Here is a 22,900-nt window from a genome sequence, read left to right as displayed (position 1 = left end):
TTCCATTCATGAGCTTAAGAAAACTAATTAACCACCTGTTAAGAGATGAATGTTGAGGAAGACATAGGACACCACTAAGGTTTGGGAACATGTGCAGCGATTCAGAAGAAACTGTTGCCATAAACTTTTGAAGAGGATAAAACTACTAAACTTTTTGCACACACTGTTCACGACTAAGTAGATTCTAAACTGCTTCTTTTATTTTTCCACCATAGTTAGTGTGACACACTCTAGATTAAAATGTAATCTGGATGCCCAGTATTTGTAGTGTTTTAGTTTATATTGAATATCCTATGCAAAGTATCTTCAGAACAATCATAATTCCCAATAACATGAACTGGATATTTTTCTTTTAGTATTATGGGTGATTCAGGCACAGAAGAAGCTATGCAAGCTCTAAGATTGAAAAGTTGGAGGCTTTACAGGTTTGAACAAGTAAGGAGGATGTGATAGTGAGAGAATTCATCCTTTGTCTAAATCTTTAATCCAGTGGCCACTCAGAAATGCTGAATGCTGACACACCTCAAAATGATAAAATTGGTTATGTGTTTACAGAAACTCATACCTATGGGTAATATCAGTGTCAGAATTTTGTAAGGAAGAAGTAGACATTGCAGATGTGTGTGGAAAACCTACATATTTGTCATCAGGTGGTAAAGAATAATCAAGAAACCAAAGTTATGCTCAGTTATGCTTATGGAATTAAGCTATCCATTATTGGCTGTGGACAGAACAATAAAATCATTCACTACAGATTTTTACTCTGCTTGAGTTCAACTCATGGGTGAGGTCCCACAGTCATTGGGATCAGTGGCAAGAATTAGCATTCAATGACTTCAGCAGCTGAGTTTTCAGTTGCTGTATTAAATAAAATGGAACGGGTTTAAATTCAACAAATCTCTTTCTACTTTTTGTCTCTTGGGGCAGCACAGTCAGTCCTGTCTAAATTCAGGGGACCATTGATTAGATGAAATCAATGTATGTGGGGAAAGGAAGAAAGAAAAATACACAAGTATAATCTGGGGAATTGAGAAGTTGATGCTATTTTTAAATCTTATTAAAAAAATCTAAGGTATATGTAAATTTGAGATAACACACCTCCCTTGTACCAATGCCTTGAAGGAATTTACTTCAAGAATTCATATCTAATTCCATAATTATTAAGCTGGATAATGTATTTTCAATATTTAATACCACAAATGCTTAAGTGTTTTCAAGGTAATCTTTAATTTTCACCATCAAAACTAAAGCCTTGATAAAAATCTCTTTATGTGTTTCCTATTCTGTTTAGTGATAACTGAATCAGGTTTTCTTTTCTCCTTTCAGTGTTTGAGTACTTTCGGCCACCTGTCAGCCAACCAAAATTAAAAACAGTGGCTGATTAAATGGCTCTCTATGGTGCTGTTCAGGCAGCTTCATTAGTGTTTCAGCTTAAGGCCACTGAGTGAGCCCCACTGCTGTAACTTCTGACAGTTTGTGGAAGCCGATTTGAAGGCACAGGATGTGGGGTACGCAATTTTGCACAGTTGCAAAGTTTTGATTGCATGAATTATACATGAAGTCCATTACTGTCGATGCTCACTGGTGGTAAAAGCACTCTGAAGGTGTAAAACAGCATTTTCTTTGAAACAAGTAAAACCCAACCAACCAAATACAAACCACATAAAGGAGGAAAATACAGAACAAGAATAACAAAAAAATCCCAAACATTCTTTATTTGTCTGTCCAATCACTAGACTGGAAAAAAAATAGCTGAGAGCCTTCCAGCTCATTTTGCTGGTGTGCAGGTATGTTGAGAACAAAGGTGTCAGGAAGGAGAAAGGTGATGGAGAAATAAACCTTTGAGGCTATGGCTGTAGATTATTGCACACATAAAGGATTTCTCCAGCATGAACACAGCAAGTATCTCTGAAAGCTCTCAATGCCAGTTTGCAAAAGATGTCTCCTCTTTTCACTAGATGTCTTTCTACTCTGTCAAATGTAACGCTTTATTAAAGCTTTGGGGCTTCTTTTTTTTATTATTATTATTTTCCTCTTCCTTCTCTCTTTGTGACTTTTCAGGAGACAGGAAAGTAGTTTTAAAAAGTAAAAAGTTGAGAGACAGGGCAAAACTAGCTCTAATTTCCGGTATTCCTGCTTTACTCAGAAGACTCACTACCTCCTTGCTATTTTTCATTTTATACTAAAAGGAAAATCTTCATTTTAGTGAAGGTTTGGTGTTAGTTGTTACAAAAACATTCCTAGGTGCAGTTCCATATAAATGACTTTCATCCTTCCCCTGCCACCACTTGAACAAATTAATTTATCTATGTCAGAGTGTTCAGTAGTGTACCAAAATGTGTACATCGACACTTACACAGACACTCCCATTGACATTGGTGGGAAAATTTTACCCAGCCAAACTGAGGAAGAGTAGAACCTGTAAGTGTCAATGCAGGAAATAAGCCAAACTCATCAGGCAGGGCAAGCTCTTTCAGTTTCACACGGACGGGATGTGTGTTTCCTCTTCCTCTAGCTCTGGCCAGAATAAGTAAAGCTGCACATGTCATACCATGGATCGTAGTTATACTTGCTTCCACTGGAGATTAAGACAGTTTCCCCTATCAAGGATTCTTAGTACTCATTCCACATGCTTAACATGCCCTTTCTGTCTGAGGCTAGATGTAGAGCACTGCTCATGACTATTCATTGCAATGTCTTGGCAAGATATTCGCAGCCTTAATATGTCAAAAAACAAATGTTCGTGGGGTAATACTTGTACCTTGAAGTAGTTATGTTAAGAAAAAGACATTGGCAAATTAGTGTAAGGCAAACTTCCTAATCTCTCAAACCTTTTTTTCCTGGACTTTTAAAGACACAGATTTGACTTTGTCAGCATGTTCAAAATTACTTTTCATGTGCCATGTGAGACCAAGTTTCACACCTTTTCAGCTAAAGGTTCTTCTGTAGTATAATCCTTGTACATAATTTCAGTTATGAAACTTCTGAATTAATTCAGCTGTGGATTTTTGTGGGGAAGGATATTCATCTCTGTTGCAATCGCTTTCCACAGGTCATTGAGAGGCCATGAACTTCTCAGTACACGATGCCGTGCTGTTCCACAGTCACCAGTACCAGACTTTTGCACTGTCACATTATCAGGCAGTACTAAACTGATCTATATCAGACATAGGTGCACAATCACGTTTCTCAGCCAGTACATGATGTGGACTATCTCTCACAGTATTTTGTCTCCCTGATTTTGTACATACGTTACATCACCTGAACTTGTCAGAAAACCCACAATTTTTTTTTAAGAAAGCTGAAGAAGAAATGCAAGCTTATCTCACTCTGCAACAGAATGTCTCTGCAGCATTTCTGAACCCATGCTAAGAGACCTACTTTAATATTTGCTATTTACTATACTACTGGACCAAGGTCTGAGCAGACCCATAAGCTGCAACTTATATGCCAAAATTTGCAAAAGTTGTGCCAAGAAAAAGCTTTCTCTTTAAGAAAAACAAACCTTTGCATACTTTTTTCATGCTAGGAATGGAATTCCATAATTCTTACCCCAGTGTTTTCTCTATCTATTCAACAGTAAACCTATCAACACATTTTATCTGCTTTTATATAAAAATTCTGTAGGAAATTAGATGCAACCATAAACAAACTGGCTGTATCTGAAGCAGTAGTTTCTCCTTAAATATAAGGTGCAATTTTGAACAGGTAATGACAAAAATACCAAAGCAAAGTCCTGTTTCTGCAGTGAGTATGCATGTTTGGAGGATAACAGCATAGTTCATGTGGAGACAACCCACCTCGCTACGCTTCTGTAAAGTAATTCTGCAGTTGTCATTCATAGTACAGTAGATTGGAACATCATGAGATCAGTCACAACTAACCTACTCAATATGACTGCATTTTATGAGCAAGCATATACCTCCTGGAAATCTGATGAGAATCAGCTGTTCTCTTCCAGGGGACATTGATATTGATCTCTCTTTGTTTTCCTTCTCTTTCCTTCCTCCTCGCTACTCTTTTACTCTTTACATGTCCAAATGCTATTTTAAACCCTTCAGGGCAAACAATCTCTATTAAAACTTGTCTCTGTTGCAAACACACTTACAGGGAAGCAGGGTGCATGATATCCCTCTGCCTTTGGTTTGCACAGCAAGCTTTTGCAGCAGGGGAGCTATTGGGGGGGGGGGGGGGGGCTGGTGCTTATGTGAGGAGCTGGAGAAGCTTCCACTATGTCCAACAGAACTAATTCCAGCTAGCTCCAACATGGACCTGCTGCTGGACAAGGCCAAGCCCATCAATGACAGTGGCAGTGCCTCTGGAATAAAAGATAAAAGTGTATAGGGGAGATGAATCTGGGCTATAGAATCTGCAACCAGAGAGTATAAAGGGTACTTACTGCAAGTTTGGCTTCAAATATATTTGATATATGAGCATGAAATCTGCAATTCCTCACCCTCTCTGATAGTAAGAATATGCCCTCCTCAGACGACCAGATTGACAAGAGACTTTGACACCTGATGACCTGGAGAACTGAGACATGAAGCCTCCTCTGCTTCTTAGAGGTACAAGGCACCCATACCTTTACCTGGATCATGCTGACTTGGACCATGCTGCACTATCTAACAGGTCGCCTTGTGAACTTCTGAGTGTTTGGAGTTTTTTGTTTTATGAGTGTAGAAACACTCATAAAAAATGAGATCACTGACGTAAGACTGCAGGCAGTTAATATTTTCAGTAAAAATGGGTGTAAATATAAAGGATGATGTAAGGATAAGAGAAGGAGGCCAGTAAAAGAGGATGAATCAGACAATCAAACCAATGTGTTCAGTCTATTAATCTTACCAAACAGAAAATCTGTAATTATTAACAATAACTTTAACTCAGGGAAATAAGAATCTCAAGTAAGTACAAAGCAAAGACATGATCATTTCATGGAATTATAAAGAGGCAGATATATATTTTTCTGCATATTTTGTTTTGAAGTAGGGATGAAAAGTCTTTATTTTTTATTTCAGGGGGCTTAATGTCCATTTCTAGATGAGAACACCTCTTTTATCTGCTTTCTCCAAGTATTTCTAATTATATACATTATATAAATGTAATATTTAAAAAGTTTAGTTTAACAGTTAGGAAACCAATGCTATTTTTCTACTGCATGGAGTCACAGTCTTGACTTTCATGGGACTCTATTTAATCAATGGCAGTTCACCAGGACTCCCAAGTCCTTGCCTCAGAGATACCCAGTCAGTAAGAGTAATTTACCCACACTATATTTTTGTAGAGGTTGGTCCATTCCTGGTAGAAGACTGATGAATTCAATAAGGTCCCTGTTAGACCTTGCCATCAGTCTAAGTCTCTGAACAGCAGACCTGCCTTTGAAAATACAGATTGGTCTTTTAACATTGGTCTTTTAACTTGACAAAAGAGTGCACTTCTTTACCTTCTCTAGGTCACTGGTAAAGATGTTAAACAAGACTAACAGGTCCCAGGAAAGAATTCTTAGGAATTACACTTGTAACTTGCTGCCAGGGAGATTGCAAACTATTAACTTCTACCCCATGAGTCCATGCAATCCACTCATTTTATAATAAATTTGTCTATGTTATCATGTCCAAACCTTTTCACAAGGATATTAGAGAAGACTATGTTTGAAAACCTTATTAAAATCAAAATCCTTTTCCTATCTGTGACTAAGGGAAAATCAACATTCCCTTTCCTCTCTAGATCCAGTAGTTTTATCCCGCAAAGTAACTATAAGATTCCACCAATATGTCAGTCCAGGTTAGTTTCACAAGTCAGTTTCTTCATGCATGCCAAAATTGCTTCCAAGAAGAGTTGCTCGGTAATTTTCACAGCAACTGAAGTGAGGCTGACAAACTCTTAGTTATTTCAATCTTCCTCAGGCTGCTTGAAGATGGTTAAAGTATTTGTCTCCTACTGCTGTTCTTTCAGTACACTTGTGCGTAGCACATTTAATCCTATGAATCAGTGTGAATCAAACTCTCTTAAAAAAATCCCCGACTCCAACTCTCAGATGCTGTTGGTTGGTTCTCTCCTTCTGCAACCTTGCCTCCAAACAGAGAGGCCCAGGAGACCTTGTTGGGGAAAATCAGTGAAGGCATTGTGTACCTCATCCTCATCTGGTATTCACTGTCACTACATTGCTCACCTCCTTCAGCCGTGGGTCAACTTTTTCATTGCTGGTTTATTTACTGTCAGTGCAGTCACAAAAGCTCTTCTCTTGACCCTGGACATCCCTTGCCGATTTCAAGTCTACTCAAGGTTTTAGTTTTCCATCAGCATTCCTGCATGACCAGGTAATATTTTTATATTCCTCCCTTATGCTCTAGTCTTTCTTCTGCTTGCTGTATATATATATATATTTTGTTTGATTTGGGTTTTTCTTTTTGTTTTGATTAATCACAAGAATGCCTGTTTATTCATGGTAAGTCTGTTTGTTTTCCAGAACACATCATTCCTGTGCTTGGAGGAGGTTTCTTCTCAAAGATCTGACAGTATTCTTGAGCTTTTCTGCCCTTCAGAGCTGCATCTCACAAGATCCTTTCAACCACTTTTGAATGAGTCCAAGTTTGTTCTAGTGAAGTTCACGGTCTGTACACTTCTTCTTGCCTTCCTCACTCCCCACGGGATTTGGAACTTCCCTGAGTCATATATATATTATGTTGCCACAAACAAGGAGAGGATGTCAGAGCAGAGCACTATATGCAGAACTTCCTGTAAAACACTGTTTTATCCTTATTTTGCAAAAATGTTAATCCAAGATTAGTAAAGTAGGTAAAGAACTGAAACCATTAATTGTGGTATAAGGAAATTTTTGTCACTGGAATTCTTTTACCCAGAGTATCTGAAGCAAGTATTCAAGGATCATTATATAAGCCTAAAGTGTTGAGAAGATGACACAATTGTGAAATCACAGCATGTTCTCTTCTTCATAATGTTCTTTTAATCATTGCTCACATCTTGTGCTTAAATGTCATCTTGTCTGTTAATCTAAAATTTATTAAGAATATTCAGGTCCTCTAATCCTCTTTTCTTATGAAGATTATTGAACTTAACCTTAGAGGATGTTCCTCCCTGGGAAGCATGGATCACAGATACATAATAGTATCAACAAATTATATGTGAAAGGTGCATATGAGATCATTGGGAGTGTCAATATTGACTTTTCTCCAGGCTGTAATGGATGAGTCATACCTGATCTAATGATTTTTTCATTGTAATTCTAACCACCACATAAGTAAGAGGTGGAAAAATTAAAATGCTAGACAGATGTAACCTTTACTGATAAAATATATGTATTATTAAGTTCATTACATGCAGTTTTCTTCAAAGGTCTTTGGAAACTGCTAATAATGTTGAAAGAAGTGATGGATAACAACCCATAACATTTTCTCACTGAATTTTCTCATAGTGATAGAAAAAATTCCATAGGATTAATTCAAAGTACTAACGAGTATTATTTTACTATTAGTTTTTTCTGCCTCAGCTGTTTTTCCTTTCTACAGGAAACACTAGTATCTTCTCAGCTGCATGATTTTTAATTTGCTGGATTTGATTTTTCTTTTATTGATTAATAGCTATTAATTTGGAGGGGGGGGTGGTCTTGTCTGTATTTTTTCAGAATGGTTTCTTTCAATCAGTGTCACATCTTCCAGTGTAACTTCTTTGCCACACAGTCATCACATTTCTTGAAATAACATATAATAGTCCTTTTTCTATCCTTAACCCAGAAGTCAATCATTTTCAGCTAGATTGTTTTGGCTACATGAAGCTCTATTAACTCTGATAGTGTTCTACAGAGACCCAGCAATCTAGCTATAATCTATCAGTCCGTGAAGTTTCTTTCAGTTTCTTAGCAACTTTTATTTCAGTTTTCTTTTGCTGAAAACCAAGAATGAAAACTTTTCTTTTTTCTCTGCTTTTTTTCCACAGTTCCTGTTGTTAGACCACTACCTCAAAATATATATGTGCCGTGTGTTTATACTTGTACAATTGTTTATCCCAATAACCTTTTTTTCTTGCTCCATTAATTTACTTCAATATTTTGTTTAATGAGTTGCCTAAATTTATTATTCTTTAGCAGAGTCCAAGTTAGAACTTGTGGGACAAAGTGGGACAAATTTACCAAAGTTAAAATTACTGTAAGAGATAAAACCACAAGTATATGAGTGAAACATTAATGATATAATACAGTGTTTCTGGAAAACATCATTAAATAACTTCAATTAAATTTTAAATTTTTATTCTCACAAACAAGAAAAATTTTCCAGCATCTAGGGTAGGCACCTGAATGTCATCTGAGTTTCTAGACTTCTATTAAAGGCAATGGAACTAATATGCAAAGCCTGAAGGGCTCTATAGGGCAATTCAGTTGTACCACAATAAATTCAGCCAGATTTGGATATGCTTCTGCCAAAGGGAAGCAAATGTCTCTAACAGCAAACACTTAGAACATTTCCTGCTATTAATTTGACTTAACCTTGAACAATTCACAGGATAGTCTAGCTATTAAAATGGTCCAGATACCATTACAGTGGACAATTTGTAGTTTAAAAACACAGGACACTTAACTGGCATGAACATGTGACAGTCTCTTCCAGGTGACCTCAGTGCCTAGAATCTGCCTAAGCAGGTTTAATTAACTAGTATGAGTGGAGCATTAGGAGCTGCTTGTCAGAATATGAGCTTTGAATGTATTGGCAAATCCTTTAGTGGTTATAATCCAATCTTAGATGTCTACTCCATGCACAGTTACTTCCAAGTAGGCACTTGAATTTGCATCTTACACCTGAGGAACTTCAGTTCTCCTTTATGCTTAAGTCTGGATAATATCCTGTGATGTAGGTGGACAAGGAATGCCAGGTAACCCAAGCTTTCTCTTTGATATATTATTAAAAATGTAACATGCAGGTACACTCCTTTTCATGGATAGCCGTGATCAGATTGTTGGCTGCTTGATCAACTAATTATATACAGAAGAGTCTTACATGCTTTAAAAGTGAATTGTTAAATCAGCCACATTATGTTGATTTATTCTTGGAAACTTCAATGACAGACTGCTCTACTTCTGAACAACTATGAATTTTTTGCTTCCCATACATTTGCATCCCAGCTGTTAAATGACAGAATTTGACATTCATTACTGACCTGTTATCTTTCATTGGTTAAGTCTGGTACCCACACCCTAATCAAATTTTGTTTATCTTCTGGATAAATGTCCAACCTCTCTCTCTCTTCCCCTTTTGCCCTAGTGAGAAAATACAAACAAGATACAGGTCCACAAGAGCAACCTTTACTTTCCATTAAACACTGCAATAGTATTTTGATCAGCTCTTCAAATCTTTTGAAGCTTAGCAACCAAAGCTTAGTTGCACCCATAAAGTTATTGGCTGTGTTCAAGACTCCAGACTGTAAAAGCTGCACATTATTAACCACCCTGAAACTCAGCAATAAGGTGGCAGTGAACCATTCATATCATCAGTTATGAACAGTGTTTATGTGCTGTCTAATTATGAGACATAATAACATTAATATGTAAATCAAAAGTCCATAATGCTAATGAAAAATCCCAAAACTTATGAATAATAATTAGAAATTCAATTAATAATAGAATGTATCTATTAATATTATTCACATATGTGAAATTATTTAAAAGCTTTAGAGCTTACATATATATATATATATATATTGTGGCTGTAGTGGATGATGAACATTAAGTTAACAAATGCAGCCATTCAAAAAGCTATATGGTCTCCAGGGAATTTTGCCACTTTATTTATTTTATTTATTATTTGTACTAAAACCAGTTCTGAAATAAAATATTTCTTAATTAATTTCAATTGCCTCAAGACCAAAAGTAATTTGATTGTTTAAAATTTATTTTAACATGCAATAGAAAAAGAAAACAAAAAAGCAAGAAGGCTAATACACAGAAGACATATGGATATCAGATTTTAGTTCTATACAACATCTACTTAAAGTAAAATTCTGTATATTAAAACAGAGTCATCTTGAATTTAACATAAGAAAATCTTACTTTCAATTAAGCCTAAACACATTTAGAATCAATTCTAATTAGTCCTGTTCTTCTAAATATCATCTGCAATTATAAAATAAACCTAACCATGGAGATTCATTAAATCTTGAAATTTTTGAATCTCAGCTTCAACGATCTTCATTTAAGTGGCCTCCCACCATCTGACATAATTTTCTGCCCTGTTCCTTGAGTTTACTCAGCACACAAAGCTCTGAAGGGAATATTTCAACTATTTCTCTATCTTTTCTCAACTTCTGTTAGAAATACACATGAACTAGATGTTCAGTTTCTAAATTACATTGGAAATAGATGAGGGGGAAAGGATTGTACAACCCTTCCATCTACCACTCTCCTTATATAGAAAGGCTAATTTTTGCAAGTGATTTTTTGTTTTTTCCAGATAATTTTGTCTATGTACGTCCAGTGACATTCCTGGAGTAGCAGAGAGGCATCCAATGTGGAGGTGCACCTTTAAAGGTGCCATGGTTCAAGCCCTTGTGCAAATACACATTCTGGTCAGCATTCATAATCTTTCCTACTCTTACTACAAGCCTTTGCTAGACTTCTGTATGTCAGAAGAAAGCTGGAGCAGGCCTTTTATATGAGGGAGAACAATCAAGAAGTCAAGGGTAACTCTATCTCAGTCTCTCCCGTCACCAGTTGGAATCTCACAGGGTCTGAACATAGTAGATGGATTGAGCTGCTGCTAAGAGGGTTTATTATCAGCTTGCAATGCAGGAATGAATCAGCTCCGGGTACATCCGGGAGACATGGCCAAATACATGGCTTGAAACCAAGCTGCTAATTAGGTCTGAAAACAAGGTCAGAAAAAGGGGTGAAGACACCTAAAGCAAAGAATACCAATCCCTCTGCTCATGACTGAAGAACAGCATTAGTAACTGGAAAGTAGCTGTATTTTCTGCCCCTCTATGCAACATTTTTAGCCCACCAGTCCATCGCATTTTCCACCCACCTTACTGTTCTCTGATCCATATCTCACCACATGGCTACCAAGAAATTATGGATACTCTTTCAAAGACCTTCCTAGACTCAATGTAAAATCCATCAATCTCCCCTAGTCCACAGAGAGATTATTATAATTTTAAAAGGCAATTTGATTGGTCATGCAAAACATGTCCTTGGTGAAGTTATGGCAGTTCTTTCCAGCTATCTCCTTATCTTCCTTATATTCAGAAGGAGGGCTCCTCAATATCGTTGATTTGTGGAACACAAAGTACCACATTTGCTCAAAAAATCCCCCCAAAACTCTGACTTCTCCTTATGAGAACATTTCAGGTTCTTTCGGAGATAAAATAGCAATACCTCCCTCCACAAAATGTGACTTTTCCTAAGAGGTCCTTGAGAGTTTCATTCTGGTCACAAATATGAAGAACATAAAGAGTTGGTGGCATTAATGAAAGATTTCTTTAAAAATAAATTAGAACTCATTCATCCAATCTAAAAACAATAAGCTTTCTTCTCTGGGACAGTGAGTGTGGATGTTATTTTCCAGTAACCACCAACATCTAAAATCTGTTAACTCTTCCCTCATATACTTTTAAGTGTTTTCCATATGCATTTTTGAATATAGTTAAGGAAAGGAGGTGATTGCTGCTGGACTGGTCTACAGCCCTGTCGTTCTAAACAGTCCCAGTACAGTTAAACATTGAGTGCCTGGCTATGAAGTACGATGGAGAGAGAAAGAGTCTGAATTTGGGGGGCCACAAGAAAGGGGGAGAATAATTTTAAAAATAATAAAAGAAAAAAAAAGGAAAAAAGTGGTTCTCCTTCGCAGAGTGACCTTGTTTTAATGTTCCCCACACCATTCACCCTCCATAGCTGATCAGCCAATTCCATTTATCATTATAATTAGGCAGCATCTTGCCAGTTCAATCAGGCTCAATTACTTAGGCCTCATTAGTGACTGACATAGTATAACAAGTGCATCTTTGAATGAGCAAGGTCAGATAAAGAAAGTACAGTGTGCAGCCAGCAAACACATTTATAGACCATGACAATTCAACGCTTTCGATGTTGAATAACTTTGCATTCCCCATTTTAAAGAAGACATGAAGATAATGAAGCTAAAAGTAAGTTTGCTTAGCTTGCATTATTGCAGATCCTACAAGTTTCTTTCAACTCTGCAGCTGAACAGTAGTGATAAGAGGCAAAACTTCCAATGGCTCTGGAAAAATGTTGGGGCTGTTAGCAAATTTAAGTTTCAGGTTCTGGAGAATGGTAGCTTGTCTGATGCTTCAGAGCAGCATAAGAACTTAAAAAATAAACAGTGGAAGAAAGTGGACATTGGGTCTCCAAATCTTTATTGGGTCTACAAATCTTTCTTTATTAGTAAGAGCAGCAAATGGTTCTGTTTGCAAAATATGGTGGAATGTAAAAGGAGCTGACTGGCTTCTGCATAATTTTTTATTTTAGACATTAAAATGAGGATGAAAGTGTGTTTGAAGATGTTATTGCTCTTTATAAATATCTTGAGAAGTACCCTCCAGAGATTAAATGTATCTTAAGTCAAATATACATTTTTTAGACACACACACATATATATGCATAATATTAAAGACATGATATTAAAAAGAAAAAGGCACATGAATTATTGGAAAACTAGAGTTTTTTTCACACAAGAAAAGTGGTAGTCTTCAAATATTTCCCAATATGAATGGTGGAGAAATACATCCACATTACTTAAAGATGATGTCTAAAATGTTTATAAATTTTTTCTGTCCCTTGGATCTCATGGAGCAGGGAACGTAAATTATGAATCTATTGGTATGTCCCAACTAATATACCTTTTTGGGTATGACCAAAGCCCTTACCTCTAATAGAGGTGATGGAATCACACCTCTTGCTATTCCATAATTAGGCACAAATGAAAATGTGGTTTTACATGGCAAGATTTTCCTTTTTTATCTAACTTGCTTCATTGTAGAAGTTTATTGTTTGACCATTTGGTCATGCTCATTCCTTAGCAGACAATGATTATTCATTTTATTTTTTTTTCCCCACTCCAGAGCACATAAATAGAGCTCACTTTAATGTTGTTTTATCCACAGTCATGATACTTGGAGATACAATTCACCCTTAGATTTGCTGAGAAGATAGTACCCTGAAACCAGATACAAGCAATGATCATTATTGTGCCTGTGTTTATTTTTATTCTGGATTATTTTCTTAGAATTTTGTACCTTACACTGGGTGATCACAAAAGTATCAAAAAAGGATCCATCAGTTTTCTGGGATATCCTTTAACACTCTTTTAAATTGTGGCATACTTTGCTTCAAACATCACCTTTATCTTATGTTCCTTTTTCACATTTTGCAATAGTGTATCTAGTTCTCCTCCAGTCATAATATTTAAAAAGTGTATGAAAAATGTCCCAAGTCCCCACAGAAAATTCCTTGATATATTATGCATTAGAAAAACAAAATAATGTCTCCAGTGAAGTGATCAGTATGCATCCAAAAGTACAGGATTTGATTATCCTAACAGATATATTCTGAGTCATTATTATCTGGTTCCCTTTTATTCTTCTACACAATATTTGAGTACATTATACCTAGAGGTATTTAATTTCATAAACTGGCAGCGTGCTATGTGAAGTGTTTCTTTCATTTATTCTTATCTAATCTCTTCGTTATTTATTTATTTTCCTAGGCAACTATTAACTATAATAGCCAAATATTAAAAATAGGAATAACAACTTATCACTTTTACTTTATTCCCTACCTGAAGATGAATCAGCTGAAACATTTTGTATGTTTCTGAAAACTTCACTGAGTAAATGTGAATCAGAGATTAAAATTTTGTAAGTGAGTGAAAAGTGATTCAGATTGTGGTTATTCTCATCTTTTGCAGCAGTGAAGTCTCCAGCCTTGGCTGAGAACTTAAGAAATTTATTTAGATATTCATGAGATAAAGAGACTAGAGGATGATCTCACACCTCCAGACAGTGTTATTGCATTTGTCCTTTAACAGTCTTTGATCAAAGAAAAAATATGACATATGCATACACATGTATGAGACATATACATATGTGCTATTCTGCATAATATTCTGGACCAATAGGTTGTTTCTGCAATCACTGCTGGAACAGGCATTACAAATCACAACAGTTTCTATTCCCAACACGAAGTTTGCCACCTTCTTGAAAAGAAATGCTGCTATTTACATGAACAGTAGAAAAACCCAACCAAAATATTTAGGAAGTGAAGTACTCCACTACATGTTCTACTGAGAAATAAAAGAGAGAATAAAAGAGAAATTTGTGGCAAGCGTTAGATGTGCCATTAAAGAAACACATGGGAAATGTTCAGTTCAATAGTTCAAATAGAAGTGAACTCGATGAGGATATTAAAAAATTGTCTTGGAGAAGGAGTGGAATTATGAGGGCAAAGTTTTGGTAACTCCTAACAGCTCTCGTGGATCCATGCAAACAATTTTCGGGGATCCTTGTGTAAAGCCAGTCATATCCTGAGTTGCACAAAAAAATAGTGTGGCCAGCAGCTCAAAGGAGGTGATTTTCCCCCTCTACTCCATTCTCATGAGACTCCAGGTGGACTTCTGTGTCCAGCTCTGGGGAACAACACAGGAAAGACATGGACACGTTGGACCAGAGAAAGCCACAAAAATGACCAGAGGGCTGTAGCACCTCTCTTACAAAGATAGGATGAGCAATCTGAAGTTGTTCAGCCTGGAGAACAGAAGGCTCCTGGGAGAAGTTATTGTGGTCTTTAGTTTGTAAAAGGAGGTTATTAAAAAAAAAAAAAAAAAAAGAAGAAAATACTTTACCAAAGCCTACAGTGACAGGACAAGAGACTATAGTGAAAGATGTCCCAGCTCATGACAGAGGCGTTGGACTAGATAATATCTAAAGCTCCCTTCCAACCCACACCTTTCCATGATTCCAAGATTCCTTGCTCACGTTGCAGTGAGCAACACTTCCAAGCAAGGTGCATGAGTTTGTTAGTTATGTGCTGTTTCACTGTTTTACAAATGGCTTTCTGTACCATGTTCTGGTCAACAACTCACTAAAAAGTGCTCAGGAATGTGGCAAGGGATGTATCATAATTATTACTTTCTTACTATCACTTTTTCTGAAATATTCTTGAGTGTCTTGCATGAAAACAGGGAGAGCATCACCTGTGGCTAGCAATAAAATTGATAGAATTTAAGGTAAAGTTCTTATAAACTGACAATGCAAATTTTTTACCCATCTATGAACATGTGAATGGAAAAGTAAGATTGCAATAACGCTGGAGCAGAACACAGAAGCAGCTGAAAGCAAATGAGCTCAACATACATTTTAAATTGTGAAAAAATTGTTAGATTATATATAAAAAGACCAACACTTAAAAGTGAAGAACATGGCCTCCTCTTATCCATTGCACATTACCTCTTTAGGGTTGCAGCTAACCTGCTTTTTTCAAATGTGGATTACCTGCAGGATTCACAGCTTTCTGAAACTGTGGCACTGTGATTTACAGGGATTAACATGCTCATGTCTCCAAACCCTTCTGGATCATTAAATTTTCCTTATCAAAGGAGGCATCAAGAATTTACTTTTGGAACGTTTCCGTATGCCTTTTATTATCTCTAATTGATCAGGTAAAAAAAGAGGTCAAATTCATGGGCTCTGAACTGTTGCCATCAATGATAATATTCATCTGGTGTAAATGAGATAGGTACTAGAAATAGGACATTTGAAACACCCTGCATTTTATGAAAAGAAAGGTAACTGGTGAATTGCTTTATGAAAAAAATTACAATTCTTTAGAAAAGAGATTCTTTGTTCTTTCAATGGCAGTCCTGGTTTGCGAAGCAATAAATAGTTCAGGGAGATTGTGGGAGGGATGAAATTTATCTGCCATTTTTTGCATTGTGCTTTTCTTCCCTATCAAAACCCACTCACAGTTATATTTTACATCAGTTCTTACCATACCTGCCTGGGTCTCTTTATTTTATAATTGCTCACCAATGCTATTGATTTCCTTCTCCCATACACTGCATGCTATGCACATACCAGATAAAATTTGAGATTCGAAATGAAGTGAATTTAGTAGTTTGAGCTCAATCCCTAGCCAACAACAGATAAAAACATATGCAACACTGCTCAGTTGACACAATTTCTTTCATCTGTGCTGAGGAAATGCACTGGAACACATCCAACACTGACAGTAAATTGATTTGCACCCTTGAGATGCTGGCTACTCCTGTCAGAATTGAGTTTGTTGACAGATGGCAGGCAGCGTGGAGAAACTTTCAGTGGAATTGCTTATATATTACACAGAAATGGGTAAAAAATCAAATACTGGTACGGCGGTGGAAGAAAAGCTGAATAACTGGATTTATTACAACCTCAGATTTCTTCACTTTCTGATGAAGTTTCTGGTTGTCCAAATGGAATGATATTCCAACACTTTTTAAAATGGTTTACTATTTTTCTCTTTTAGAGTGTGGCTCTGGAACTTTTTTTAAATGCAGAAATTAAAAAGCATGTCTGACATACAGATATTAGAGTATGTATTTGTCTGGAAATGAGCACTGTGTATACTTAAACAATTTAAATTTTAAGAAATTGGAAATATGACTGTAGGAATATTCTTGTATCTGAGATAACATCTAAACAAGAGACACTGAACTTTCTACTTAAATTTTAAAATTAAGTCCCAGATTTTGTGCAAAATCTTTTCTCTCAGAGTAACTAGACATAATTTATTTTACCTACTTTCTAATTGGAGCCTGAAGACTAATGTCCCAAATTTCTTTATTACCTATGACATAGCTACCATGCTTCATGCTCACACACAGATTCCATAATTCAAGAGTTAGTCTTAAAAGTGTCAAGGACAAAATTATGGCAAAACAGTTTGTCCTACCTAGTTTTTCCTCTTAAAATATAAGAAAAGTTATCAGACCATTTCCACGTAGTTCTGCTGACATCAAATTACATTCTGAAACACCTTATTAAGGTTATTTTAGATTTCAACTAGAGAAACTGCATAGTAAAAACAAGGTGTTAAATGACAAGCAAATTTGACAATCATGAGGGGCTATTTTGCCAACACTTGGGAGGAATAACATTAATTTTCATTTTTTTAATTAACTTTATTTTACTTATCTTGATGGCTAATAGTGATATGAAAAGAAATATCTATGCCTCACCTCCTTGCATCCCAAATAAATTTTGTGGGTTTAAAATTGTTGAACTAAGCTTGGACACTTCAAGAGGGGAACAGCCAGCTACCTAAGAAAAAGTATTGGCAAGAGACAAACAAGGGACAAAGAAGATAAAAGAAAGAAAAGAAGGATAAGAATGAAGGAGCAAAGGAATAATAAGATATGACAGCTGTGAGAGAGGCTTGTCCATCCTCTTAGCTGTAATAGTGTTGACAAAAATTCATATATTCAAATAATGGGCTTGTTAAGCACTAAGTTCTAGGGATAAATGGAATGGAAGTGCAAGGCAGAAATCTTTGAATTTGAGATAATATAATACATATATATATATTTACACACACACACACACATGTATATATATATACACACACATGTAAACATATTCTGATGAACTACAGTCAATCTTTTTTTTTTTTTTTTAATGTAGATGGAAATCATGCAGGGAAATAGGTTGGCGAGACCAGCTACTCTGCCTCCTGGGCAGTTCTGCTGACAGCTAGCTGCCTGAAGAGTAGACTGCCAATCTTTCCAGGACATCTGATTTCCCAGCTGTTCACCTGGTGAGCTGCTGGCCTCCCAGGCTCTCCAACTGGCTGCTCCACAAGCTCTCCAGCTGGGCTGGGGGTTACCTGATGTCACCGAAATCAAGCTCTCTTGCTGGAGTCTGCACTGGATGGGGTATGGAAGAAGATTTCTTTTGTAAACTCTAAAATGTTCCCAGTGTTTTGGCGGCCTGCACAACATCTACATTTCACTGCTCTCAAAAGGGTATCTATCAAAATTTGCAGTGTCATGAGCATCCTAGTTTTGTTGCCTCTGCCATGCTACTTTTCCTTTAAAAATTGCTAAATTTTGTTCCAAATCAGGATGAAGAAAAAAAGAATAGCCTGGATTTCGTGTCAGAAAGTAATATCATTTCCTTACCGTGTCAGTGGTAAAAAGACATCTTACTTTCAGAGAATGGAGAAAATCATAAGAATATTGAGAAAATGCATCACTAACACTGTTCAATTTTTTATTCTGAATGGATTTAATTACAGGGACATTTTACAAATTTTTTTAAAAATTAAAAATGGATTTTTGGCAACACATTAAAATCATAGTTACCTTGTGTGAAATTAGCACACAGTAGCCCTAAAAATCACATATCTATAAGAAAGAGGTGTAAAACTGTCCTTGCAGATTACCTTTTAGGCCTTTTCTTGGGGATACAACAAGGAAATATGTTTTTTAAGATGTATCTCTTAGTGTTTCAGGTCATTTGCTGGTTTAGATCAGTGTCTGACTCTGCCTGGGAGTCACACTGGGCACCTCTTCTGCTGCCAAAACAATTCAGAACATATCTGGAGTGGTGAGATCACTAAATGCTGAATTAGGTCATACTTTCTCCAGAACTTTAAGTTTTGCATAGATGTGCTCCTCAGTGTAATAGTTCATATTGATTTCTGACTAGAAAGGGCAGCTGTATATGAAATTTTTAAGTGCTACTTTTCCAGCATAAAAACAAATTAACGTGCTATTTTCTCACACTTAATTTCTTTTTTCTCTTCTCATTGTTCCAGTAGAAATTGAAGGGGAGATGTTTCCATTTCCAAGTTATTTCAGTACTTGGGATTTCTAAACAACAAAAGTGGGTTGGGAATGTCAACATGCATATTTAAACATATTCACTGGGGCATTGTTTGTTTCATATCATTATCAATTATCTGGGTGGAGGGATCAAGTGACCCTAAGTCAGTTTGGAGATGACACCAAGGTGGGTGGGAGCATTGATCTGCTGAAGAGCAGAAATGCTCTGCAGAGGGATCTGGACAGGCTGGATGGGCTGAGGCCACAAGGTTCACTAAGATAAAGTGCTGGGTCCTGCACTTGGATTACAGCAACCCCAAGCAGTCCTACAGACTGGGGGAAGAGTGGCTGGAAAAATGCCCAGAGAAAGAGTACCTGGAAGTGCTGGTCATCAGCTGGCTGGGTATGTCTGTCCAGGCAGCCATGAAGGACAATGGCATCCTGACCTGTATCAAAATTCCTGTTGACAGCAGGGCCAGGGAAATAATTCTCCCCCTGTACTGGGCTCCAAATCCTGTGTGCAGTTCTGGGGCCCTCACTGCAGGAAAGACACTGCAGCATGTCCAGAGAAGGGCAATGGAGCTGGTGAAGTGTTTGGAGCACAAGTCTTATAAAGAGCCACAGAGAGAGGTGGGGTGGTTTAGTCTGGAGAAAAGGAGCCTCAGGAGAGAATTTCTTACTTTCTACAACTACCTGACAACTGTATGTATGTTCCCTCATCTTTCAGAAGGAACAGAAAGGCAGTCAGGACTTCCTTGCAAAGAATAACAGATGCCTATCTATGGCTAGGCAACAGAATTCTGCTAAAACTCTATTTATCAAGATTGTTATATCATACATTTTCTTCTTACGTCCTATTCTATTTGAATCCTTAAAACAGTGTGTTTGGGCTGTTCAGATCACAAGCATATTCTTGCAAAATTGTGCTTCCTCTTTTAAGACCATGGTATGATATTTTATGGTCCTATATACCCTAAAATTTATCTACAGAATTAAACTGGAAATTTCTATATGACCTCACAAATCAATAAGAGTAAAAGTGATAATTAATGAGACATGAGGAAGGGATGGAAATTGTCATAATGGCTACAATAGAATTTATCCTTCACTCTGGGAAGGATTTTTCCCAGTTATTTTTTTATTTCTGTAGTTCTCTGCCCTTATAAAAGAGAGATGTTTCCCAACAGAAAACGATGCACTCAGCTTAACTAATATTGATATGAATGCATTCTGTTTGGGTTTTTGAATTGATACCATTTACACAAAGACTAAAGCCAACAAGCAAGGCATGAAATCCTTGGTGTTAAAGGAAGACTGCATAGTCAAAAGTTGTGATATGTATTTACAGTCAGCACATTTCATCAACATCAAGTAAGCATTGATCACAAAACAGGTCTATCATCTACACAGATTTTGGGACTCATTGAAAAAAGTGAGCCAAGCTTCAGCAGCTTTGGGATAGGAAACCCAACTTGATGGAAAGCTTCAATCACCTAAGCACTGTGTTTATTAATGGGCTAATAAGGAGAGTATCAGTTTGTACTCTGCTGTGTGTTTCAGAATGTTAGAAAAGGCACTTGCTTTCATGGAAGGAGAAAGGCTGTCCTTGCAAATAAAGCACAGTGTTCTCATCTTTCACTGCAATGCAACTCCCTGCAGAAAGGTCTGGAGCGCCTTGTGTGAGCACAAACAGATGTTCCATAGCAGCACCGCACAGGTGAGTGAATATCTGTGATGACAACTTTCTGTGAAATGCAGTTCCCTTAAGATTTTGTGTGTACACACACACACATGTACATTATATGGATGTATATGAAAATATTTTAAATTATTGAAATGATAGCTTGAAAAGTGTTGCATACAACACTTGACTCTCATTTTCCTAAATTAAATGTAGTTTTTTATCTACAAGGACAGAAAAGGGGTTGCACTCTAGCCAGCATAGACACCAAGATGTAGAAATTGTGATTTCAGGAGATGAGTTGTTGAGGTGCCTGTGAATGGATACTTTGGAAAGAGTTCTTTGCAGAAAATTATCCCGGACTTCTTTTCTGATTAAAAATAGCTTTTCTCATTTTCTTCATGAATATACATGTATGCTTCATTTTAATAACATGCCTCTCTGAGTACTTGGGGAACCTTTTTTTTATTTATTACAACTCCTGAGTATTCCAGTCCTGAGTTGAAAAAGTAACAGGCAGAGAAACAATTTACTCTGTAACAATTTACATTTAAATTCATTTACAACAAATGCCCTTTGTGTAAGCAAGAGGTTTCTAGAACTGATGACATTCTATTGTACAAAACCACACAGCAAGTAGCTGCCTCATGATATCCAAGCTGAATCGTAGGCTGTGGCTATGAATATTCATTAGTTCCTCTGCCTATTTGAAATACCATTTTATAGGGTACCAAGTAGCTGCAGTATCTACCCTAGTCCCAGGAAGCTGATAAGAGCAACACTTCGCTGAACTGGGAAGCACGATATCAATATTAAAATCAGAGCAATATATGGCACAATATTATATCCCTTTAATTGCAAAGTGAGGAAAAAGAATTTTCATTAAAGCCAATAAATGTTTTGGATACTAAGAGCACTGAACAGCCTTCAGGTATTACAGTTTAACTTTCCTTTTTTCTCACCAGTTGCATACTGTGGAGACATGCAATGATTGCTTTTACTATTATTTTCCTTAATGTTTTAGAACGTATGGTATTTAATTTTTTTTTAATAGCAAATATTTTGACCAACAGTGGCATTTCCATTTCATTTAGTTTTCCTATGGCTTATCTTGTGATGGAATGTGTGTGTGTGTGTGTGGGCACGTTTATTTTTCCTTCTATCTAACAGTACATTGTTTTTAATCACAGAACACAGAGGGGAAGGGGAAGCTGTGGAATTGATTTTGTGGGAGGAAGAAGAAAACATGAAGGAACAACTAAGGAACAAATGAAAATGTAATGAGACTACAGAAAACATGGCTGTGGTTGGAGGTTCTGGGGTAGAAAAAAGTGGGTTCATGTAGATTGATTCTGTGTGATGGACCATGGAGGATTCTGAGGAAAGTAAGGGTGTGAAGGAATGCCAGATGAAAGTCAGAAAGGAAGCATGGAACAGACAAGGACAGAAAACTGAAAGAAAATGAAAAAAAGGGCTGGGAGAAAGCCAATATAACCTTGATGAATGGGAGGAACCTCATTGCATGGTTTTGGCTGTGGGGAACAGTGTTCAAAGGTCAAGAATGACTTTAGAAGCAAGAGCTATCTTAAAAATTTCTCCAAAAGACTTTCACAAAAATTTAAAGCAAGAAAATATACTGTATTTTTTACTTTTCTCATCTGGCAGTCATTGAACTTTGTGAAAATTAACTAATTAGACCAAATCTCTGTTAATACAGAGGACTGTCAATCCATATGTTTTTTATCTTGGAGAAAGCAAATTCATAATCTTTCACACTGGTTATATGACATTTTGAAGGCACAGAGTACTGTATGAGCAATGATAGATTTACAGCAGTGGATTCATCATGGTGCTGAAAGATCTCTATACACTCTTTAAGGGTACCCTGTTTCTGCCTCTGGTTTTCCATGAAGGGAGATAATTTGTTTCTATCCTTAGGGATAGAAGCAGGATATTTTCCACAGGCAGCACTCTTCAGATGTGCCTGACCATGGTGCTCATATGACAAATGGGCAGCTGTCCCCACTTCTAGGCAGATTCAGATCTTCTTCTTATGGGCTTCCCCTCCTTGATGTTACTCAGCACAAAATCAAGCCAGTCTGATCTGGGATCACAGTAGGGTCCTACTTCCTGAGCGACCACTCATCAGGGCTTGAAGACCAGATTAAAGACACACTAAAGACATGGGTTTGGTTCATGAGATGCCATGTGGCTTTCTGAGTGAATGAGTACTCATTTTTTTTGTCTGGGCTACATGTCCCAATGAGTAGTCACTCAGGAAGCAGGATCCCAGAGGAGAGAGGTCCAGGTGCTTGGAAGGTAATCAGGCGGGTGTCACATTATACAGTCTAAGTTACCCATCACGGTATAGCCCACTGGCACAGTTTTTTGAGAACTG

Source organism: Sturnus vulgaris, chromosome 3 (assembly GCF_052056855.1).
Source record: "Sturnus vulgaris isolate bStuVul1 chromosome 3, bStuVul1.hap1, whole genome shotgun sequence".
Classification (NCBI taxonomy): Eukaryota; Metazoa; Chordata; class Aves; order Passeriformes; family Sturnidae; genus Sturnus; species Sturnus vulgaris.
The sequence above is the reverse complement of the archived record's forward strand: the minus strand, read 5'-3'. Positions refer to the sequence as shown.